We start from the raw sequence: 9483 nt of genomic DNA on the forward strand, positions 1-9483 counted from the left end.
GACATAAAACTGGGCCTGTTCACTGCTACAAATGACCCAGAAGTTATCAAAATGTAGTGACCACAAAGAGAGGACCGTGTGTCTCCAGGTAGGCCTCCTGTGTGCAGATACACCTGGGGGCCTTGGACATGCCCATGTGGGCAGCGGTGGGCTCCATGGTCTACCTTGAGGGGACAGAAGTAGGAACCTGATCTGACAGCTCTGCTCAGGACAGCATCCCCTGATGGAGATGGGGATAGCCCTTCATGAGTCCTGGATGTCCTGGCAATTCTTGGGTACTGCCACGAATCTCAGCTTCTCCATGAAGGTGGGGGTAGGACAGACCAGCTACCATGGGTCCTACAGGTCCTCCAGGTAACAGCTTAGGAGCTATGTGTCCCAAAAGTCCTCTGGGGACAGCCTCTCATGAGTCTCGTATGTCCTGTTGATTCTTGAGCACAACCCGAATCTCAGCTTCTTCATGAAGTGGGGGGAGGGCAGCCCAGGCGCATGGGTCCAACGGGTCCTCCAGGGGACAGCCCAGCAGCTGTAGGTCCCACAGGTCCTCCTGGGACAGCCTCTCATGAGTTCTGGACATCCTGGTAATTCTTGGGCATGGCCCAAATCTCAGCTTCTTCATGACAGGGCGTGGGGAGCATAGGGGGTGGGATGGGGTGGGGGCATGGGGAGGGCAGTCCAGTTGCTGCAGGTCCCATAGGTACTCCAGGGATAGCACCTTGGTGGGCTTGTGCTCCAGCAGGTACATATTCAAGTGGCTCACATCATGCCACACAACCTCAATCCCATTGGCCAGGTTGACTCTCATCACCTGGTGACAGGCCAAGGTCAGTCAGTTAATATCCACCACCAGCTACCCAGAAAAGGTCTCCATGTAGTAAACCTCACCCTGGTCCCTGGGGATGTGGGCCCAAAACTGTGGCCAGTGCTGGTAACTGAAGTCTCTTCATGGGCCACCTGGCAGAAACTGGGGTACAGGGTGCCAAAGAGGGGGGACAGGATCTCCATGCCCACATGATCCCCGAACTTCATGTCCACATCCACACACACCAGGTTGTCCATCTCATGGAGGAAGCACTGTGCATATAAGTGGCTGACCATCACCATGCACTGCATAGACACATCCCACAACTCTCTAGCCCTCCTGGGAGGGGGGTAGCACACAGAGCAGGCAGCCCACTGGTCGGTGAAGACCTAGTAGGTGACCCTGTGTCCCACCATGATGGGCTTCTCTGCTCTCTGCAGTAACAGCTCCAGGAAGACCACCAATCTACAAGGATGAGGGACAAGGCAGGAGGAGGGTCACTGTCAGAGGCTGGCACCAGGACCCCAGAGCTGGGGGCCATGAATGTGTGCACCTTCTTCAAGATGCTTTAAGCAACAACCACTTTCCTAGCCTGTCCTGAGCAAGTCTCCTCATGAAGCCTCCCGAATTTCTGCTCCCAGAGATGGCGGCCATCACCACCCATTATACAAAGGGGAGCCTGAGGCTTCAAAGGTGGGAAACCCACCCCACAGTCAGCAAGCTGGAGCCAGGAACACTGCCCCTGTGCTGAGCTCCCAGGCAAACCCCTCAGGTGCCCTCCCCTGGCTGACCCCCTGTAGGTCCTGTCCCCAACTGCCAGGAGTGGAGCACCTTTTTGCTCAGCCCTCCTTTCTATGGCATACAGACTGGATAGAATCAGGAGTGCTGGTCTCCTGCCCCACTTTGTTTTGAGTGGGCTGTCACTGGCCCCCATATAGCTGTCTCTACTCCCTCTAGGGTCCTCCCTTGAAGGCTACTGGGCCTCTTGCTGACAAGGTCCATCAGCCAACCACTGGTGTTCTTTGGAGGGGTCACCCTCGAACTCCCCCAGATCAGGAATCAGGTCCAGCCCATGGGAAGGGAAGGGGAAAGAGGACTTCTGTAAGAAGAGTTGGTTTGCTTAGGCCCCAGCCATGAATCCAACAATGTAAGCTTCCAGGTCCAGGTCTACATCTCCCCGGCACCAAGAAGTTGGAAGTCTTGTCTCTTTGAGGGGACTTGGAATAGCAGCTCCCCCATTGTCAGCAAGGGTGGTGAGTTCCTCTGAGACTGATTTTTTTTAAGGTTTTATTTATTTATTTGACAGAGAGAGACAGCTAGAGAGGGAACACAAGCAAGGGCAGTGGGAGAGGGAGAAGCATGCTCCCTGCTTAGCAGGGGACATGACATGATGGGGTTCAATCCCAGGACCACAAGATCATGACCTGAGCTGAAGCTAGATGCTTAATGACTGAGCCACCCAGGTGCCCTGAGACTGATTTTTTCACACAGGCACTAAGGCTACTTCCCTGTGTTTGTCCTGTACCTGGAAGGTTAGTAAATCATTCACACAGGGAAAGTGGGCACTACATTAAAATGGGGGCAAGGCCACACCCAGCAGACATGAGTGAGGTCACCAGGGGGCAAGTCCAGGTCCAGCCAACAGGAGAACAAGCCAGACATGAAGCAGGGGGAGAGAAGAGTGCTCCTGGCAGAGGACAGAGAGAATATAAAGGCTTGGACTCAGGCCAGAGGCCCATGTAGGATGACCACACACCTGGGAGGCCTACAGGGGTGGGGAGATATGGTGGGAGAGGTGAGGCTGGAGAGGACAGGCAGCTGGGGAGTGGGTCACAAAGAGGCTCAAAAGTTATGTTCTGAAAAGATCACTCTGCTTACCAGAGAAGAATGGGCTCTGTACATCAGAGGACAGGGATACCCTAACCCCCAACCCTAACCCCACCCTAACCCTAATCAAACATCATGCTCCATTTTGAGGACTGATAGCTCTACTCCGAAATCACAAACAAGTCCATCATGCTGGCTTTCACTCCTTGCTCAGTATTGTACTGCAAGTTCCACCTAGAACAATAAGGCAAGAAATAAGGAATCCACATGTGAAAGGAAACAGAACTAGGTCTACTCATAGAACAGAGATGCCATCATCTTATATAGAGAGCTTCCTAAAGAATCAACAAAAAGTGATTACAGCCAGTTTCCTAACTCCACAAAGTTACAGGAAAAATATCAATACACAAAAATCTCTCTTATTTGTATATACTAGCAATTTTTGAATCATCCAAAAAAGGAATTTAAGAAAACAATTCCATTTTAGGGAACATCAACATGGACAAAATACTTAGGAATAGATGTAATCAAGGTACAAGTCTTGTATACTGAAAATTATAAAACATTGCTGAAAGTAAGGGAAACCTAATTAAATCTGAGGACACCCCATGGTGATGAAAAGACATACTATTGATAAGATGGCAACAGTACACAATGTGATGTGGAAATTCAATGTGTTCCCAAGAAATTTCACAAAGGCCTTTGGGAGGAAATGCACAAGCTAATTTTAACAGTCATATGGAATTTCAAGGGACCACAAGATAGACAGAACCATCTTGAAAAAGAAAATCAAAGGTGACAGGTCATACTTCCAAAGTTCAAATCTTAATAAAAAGCAACAGTAAGGGGCACCTGGGTGGCTCAGTGGGTTAAGCCTCTGCCTTAGCTCAGGTCATGATCTCAGGGTCCTGGGCTCCAGCCCCACATCTGGCTTTCTTGTTCAGCAAGGAGCCTGCTTCCCCCACTCTCTCTGTCTGTCTCTCTGCCTACTTGTGATTTCTCTGTCAAATAAATAAATAAAATCTTTTAAAAAAAATTTTTAAAAAGCAACAGTAAATAAAACATTGTGATAATGTCATAAAGGTATGCATACACCCTGAAATAAACAATAGATTCTATATTAACTAATTGAATTTAAATTTAAAAATTTTAAGTAAATAAAATAAAAAAATTTTTAAAGTATGCATACAGATCAGTGGGATTTAACTGAGACCCCAGAAATAAACCCCTTCATTTATGGTCCTCTGAATTTTGACAAGGGTAGACAACATTACACTGGGGGAATGGAATGCTCTTTTCAACAAAGGGTGCTAGACAATTGGATATCCATATATAGAGGAATGGAACTGGACCCTTACCTCACACCACATATAAATATTAATTCAAAATAAGTTAAAGGCTTAAATGTAAGAGTAAAATTATAAACTCTAGAAGAAACAAATGGGGATAAATCTTCATAACCTTGGATTTAACAATGCTTTTAGATCTGACACCAAATCAGATTTAAAAGGGAAAAGAAAAAGGGAAGGGAAAGAAAAAATAAGCATAAGAAGGGAAAGAAAAAAATAGATAAAATTATAGCCTCAAAATTAAAATTTTGGGCATCTGGGTGGCTCAGTTGGTTAACTGATTCTTAATTTTGGCTCAGATCTCAGGATCATGAGTTTGAGCCCTACATCAGGCTCCACAAGAAGTGTGGGGCCTGCTTAAGATTCTCTTTCCTTCTCCTTCTGCCCCTGTCCACTCGCACACCCACTCTCATTCACTCTTTAAAAAGAAATGCAAAAAATAACTAAAAATCTTTGTGCATTAGAAAATACTATCCAGAAAGTGAAAAGACAGCCCCCAGAATGGAAGGAAATATTTGTACATTAGTTATCTAATAACAGTCTGTTGCCCTGAATATATAAAGAGCTTTTACAACTTCTCAACAAAAAGCCCCAATTTTAAAATGGGCAAAGGACTTGGTATACCCTTCTCCAGAGAAATCATACAAATGGTGAACAGTACATGAATAGATGTTAAACATCATTAGTCTTTATGGAAATGAAGATTGAAACCAATTAAATTGTCCTTTTACACAAATAGAATCACTAAGATCAAGAAAAGTAAAAATAACAAAAGGATGTTGAGAAACTGAAAACCTTAAACCTTGCTTGTGAAAAATGGTGCAATCTGTGTATAAAATAATTTGGCATTTACTCAAATAGATCAAAGCAGAATCACCATATGGTAAAAAATTGCACTCCTAGATACATACCCATAAAATTGAAAACACTGCTTCAAAAAAACAAACAAAAATGTTCGGGAATATTCATAGCAGCCATGCTCACAATAGGCAAAAACCAGAAACTATGCAAATGTCCATCAAAAAAAAACTTTTGAAACCAAATTTAAACACCCCCCAAAAGAAAAGGATAAACAAAACAAGGTAGATCCATAAATGGCAATCTTGTTCTGCCCTATGAAGGAATGAAGTAAAATGGTTCATTTATGGGGAAAAAATATGGTTGTTGCATAAAAATATTAAACACAGAATTCCACTGCAGCCTATATGCCCCCCAAAACTGAAAGTAGAAATACCTTATTCAGAGCAGCATTTCTTACAACAGCCAAAATGCAGAACTAACCCAAGTGTCCACTGACAGATAAATGGATAAACAAAATGTGGTTTATACATGATGGAACACGATTCAGCCTTAAAAACAAAGGGAGTTCTGACATGGGCTACAGCACAGATTGAACCTGGAAGTCGTTATGCTGACTGAAATCAGCTACTCACAGAAGGACAGACACTGTATGATTCCACTTGGAAGAGGTGTGTGGGACACAAAGCTGGATGTGGCTTCAGGGACTGAGGGGAAAGGGCAATGGGGAATTGGCATTTCATGCATACAGTCTCCCTCAGAGAGAATGCAAAAGATCTGGAGAATGACGGACAATGATGTACAACTCAGCTAAGGCCAGAGAACTGTGTACCTGAAATGTTTTAAGGGGTCCATGTTGTTATGTTTCGTCACCATGAAAAAGTGAATGAAGAACAATGCATGTCACAATGTAGATGGACACTGAAAACAGCCCCAGTGACATAAGCCATATAGAAATACCACTCAGATTGGAGCCATCTGTGCTCCTTAAATCCATCAAAGTTACGCAAAGAAGGGAAAGTCCTGGGAAAAGTTCCAGAAGAAGAAAACTGGATCTGAATGGAGAAGACATTTCAGACCATCAGGCAGGTGGTGATAGCTGAAATGGGCTGTGCTCTGGGTTCAAATGTGGGAACCATCACAATTTCCTCACTTGGGGTTATGTGGTGGTTCCACAGGATAGTGTCCTGCTTTGGGGTAAAATGCACTGAAGTAGCCCATGTGAAGTGGCAAACGTGGTAAAGAAATGACCGCTGGGAGTCTGAGTGTGGAGATAAAGCATATTTGTGCTGCTGTGACAAGTTAATGCAGATTTGAAATCACCACAGAGTAAATGACTCTTCCAAATATCCACGTTAGCACCACATCACAGAAGCAGAGAGGACGTCAGACTTCGGGATGGAGGCCAAGCCCTCCCAGATCAAGTTCACCCACTGTGGAGAGGCCACTTGCCCTTGGAAGAGGTCACATGTTAGCAAGAGACCCAAGGGAGGGTAAATCTTTGGTGCAATAGAAGCAGTGGGATTTGGAATTCCAGTTTTCCACAATGTTCCACCACAACCTGGTTAGAACTGTGAAAAAGCATGAAGGGAAGCCTCAGTAAAGTGGACTGGGGACACCAGAAGGGGAGGCTGGAAGGGGGCACCTGTCACTCAATGCCCATTACAGACGCCACATTACAATCCACCACAGAGACTCATCCGTTCCAGGCCCCACAGGGGAAGCTGGAGGTTTCATCTCCTATAAGAGATCCACCATCCCCACAGCTTGGCAAATGAGAATCCTCCATCACCTCAAATCCCTGCCTTTCTCCAGTGGACTTTCCTTCCAGGCAACCCTCCCAACTTCTTCTTCCTTCTCCATGAAATAATGATCCTCTCCTTTGTTTCTTGCACTTGCCTGTGATGTGCCCGTAGCTTGCTCATCCCAGATCACCCTTCTCTGCTCTTCCCAAATAAACCCACTTTGCTGGCCAAATCACTGGCAGTTTGAGTTTAAGGTGAACAGAACTAATAAATTAAAGAAACTTGCAAGGAACAAAATCAATATACACAAATCAATAGCATTTCTACGTGCTCTGAAGGAATCATCAGAAAGAGCCTATGGAGAATGATCCCATTTACTACTGCATCCAAAAGAACAAGATACCTAGAGGTCCCCTGAACCAAGGAGGTGACAGACCTGTCCTCTGACAGCCAGGAGACACTGATGACAGACAGAAAGGGAGACACATGGAAACGGGAAGAAACTCTTTGCTCAGGGAAGAACTGACACTGGAAAATACTCTCCCCAAAGCCATCTAGAGAGTCCATGCTGTTGCACCAACCCTGAAGCAGGTGTGGACACGGGATAGACCCTGCAGGGCCAACGCGGGGGGAGCAAAAGCACTGAGGTGGGGATCTGCCCCCTGACTTCAGACTGTCTGAGGAGCCCCAGGAACCAAATCCTCATGCACACAAACAGAGCCATGAGACATGGGGAGCATCTGAGACCAGAAAGGGGAGACCCCACAGTCCCACGCACAGCACCGCAGAAGACCACATCACCATACACAAAACCATAGAAGTCCTGTCTACACAGTGTGTCTACACTGTGTCTAAACAGTGTCTACACAGTGTCTACACAGTGCGCCCTTCCTCTGTGGGGTCCTGAGACCACACACCCCCTCGCCAGTCCCCGCTCAGGTGGCTTCTCTTCACCTTCTCCTCCAGCGGCTGGTCCTGAGGGCACTGGACTGCTCTCAGTGTGGACACAGCCACATGTGCTCCATAGCAGTTCCTGTCCATGTGGATGTGAACCCACATCCTCCCCAGTTTGTCCTGTCAGTGTGGGAGAGGCCCCGCATCCTCCAGATGCCTCCACAACAGGTCCTGAGGAGGCCCAGCTCCTGTCCCAGCAGTGGCTGCTCAGGCCAGGCTCAGGGCAGGAGCTGGGGTCCTGTGCCCTCTGTAGGGAATGGAGGCAGTGCAGGACTAGTGGAGCTCACCCTTCAGTGGAAGAACCTGCTCCCTCCCAGGGTCCAGCTGAAGCTATTTCATTCTGGAAATTCAAGCTGCATGGAGCCCAATATCCCCAACTTCTCCAAAAATAGCTAAGGAACAATAAGTTGGAAAGAATATGGAATGACAATAATTCCTGACCCAAACAGTGGCCCCAAACATGACCCTGGCCCTGATGCAGACACACACTCTGACTTCAACTTGCCCTCAAGCCTGGTCCTGACCCCAGTCCAAAACACTAACCCTGGCTCCCAACCCAAACAGTGTTCACAAGAATCAAAATGTAGAAACTGCAAATGTCCATCAATGGCGAATGCATAAACACAGTGTGGTGAAGGGTTTGAATTTGGATTCAGGTTCAGGTTTCAGTCAGAGTTCTAGATCAGGGTTTGGGTTTCAGATCAGGATGAGGATTTAGAGGGGCAAGGGAATAGTTAGAGTTTAGGGCTTTATGTTTATGATTTAGGGTTTAAGACTCAGGGCTTCTGGGATAAGGTTCAAGGTCAAATATGGGGCTTGGGTTCATGCTGGGATTTGAGTTCAGTGTTCATGACTCAGAACTCTGGTTTAGGGTTTGGGTTCGTGTTTTAGGGCTTGGCTCTAGGGCTCAGGTTCAGATTCCAGGCTTTGGATTCAATTTCAGGTTTGGGATTCAGGGTTCTAGTTTGGGCTTTAAGGTCAGGTTAGGTTTCAGCATTAAAGTTAAGGGTTAAGGTTAGGTTTAGGGATGACACATTTTCTTCAATTGTCATCAGGGACACAAAGTTTCTTTCTGAAGTTTCTAAATCTGTAGTGTATTTTGTCCAGGTGTCAGGAGCTGGTTTGGAATTTAGGATCCCAGTAACTCCCTACTGACAGCGTTCTGATCCTAGAGTCTCCCAGTCACCCAGAAGCATCTTTTTTCTTGGCCCAAACATTCCTTTGCCAGAGAAGGGCAAGCTGGTGCCAAGGTTGGGATGATTTCACAATGGTAGAGGTGTGAAACCAAATATCATGTAACTGTTCATGGAAAATGAAACAGGAGACAAACAATTGGTCAACTTGTGATTCTTCCACAATAACAATGACGAAGTTTCCAATAGAATCTGATAATGTTCCCTAGGAAGGCCTATGGTACTCATTACCACTACCAAAACAGGGCTCCCTCCCCTGGTAAAAACTAAAAATCACAGCAGGATACTTCCTATTTTGTGTCAAAAACAAAATTTTATTATTTGGCTGTTCCAGTGTACAATTTGTGGAAGCATTGACAACATTTTCCTTTCTCAAATCCTCATTAACACACGGGTAAGATGCAAGCAATGTTGTAATGGACTGCTCATTGGAATACCAAGTACAAGGAGGGCTCTTAGAAGCAATAAAAAGATATCAAATATGAAACTCAGAAAAAGCACCCTTTATGGGCACTTAATGAGGATCCCTAACCATAACATCTAACATCTCATCCTATGAAATTCACCCATAAAAATCATCAGTAACAATAGCTTACTGACCACTGTAACCACCTCACCATTGACCTCTAGGCTTGTAATACACACTCCAACCGCTAGAGACACACTTCTCAGCAACAAAATAGGATTTACCCAGTCCTAGTGGACCAACTCTTACAGTGAAGCAAAAAAATCCCATTCCTTGGTAATCAAAGCCATTAGGACAAAGTCACAGAATCCACACCCAGAACTCAATAAAAGACAGACATCTCATACAG

At 45.8% G+C, this 9483-nt stretch overlaps 1 pseudogene; it reads right to left on the reverse strand.

The window, feature by feature from the left end:
• Positions 1-243: 243 nt before the first annotated feature.
• LOC123925286 lies at positions 244-7580 on the reverse strand (annotated as a pseudogene).
• Between the last annotated feature and the right edge of the window lie 1903 nt (positions 7581-9483).

Source organism: Meles meles, chromosome 14 (assembly GCF_922984935.1).
Source record: "Meles meles chromosome 14, mMelMel3.1 paternal haplotype, whole genome shotgun sequence".
NCBI classification, from domain to species: Eukaryota; Metazoa; Chordata; class Mammalia; order Carnivora; family Mustelidae; genus Meles; species Meles meles.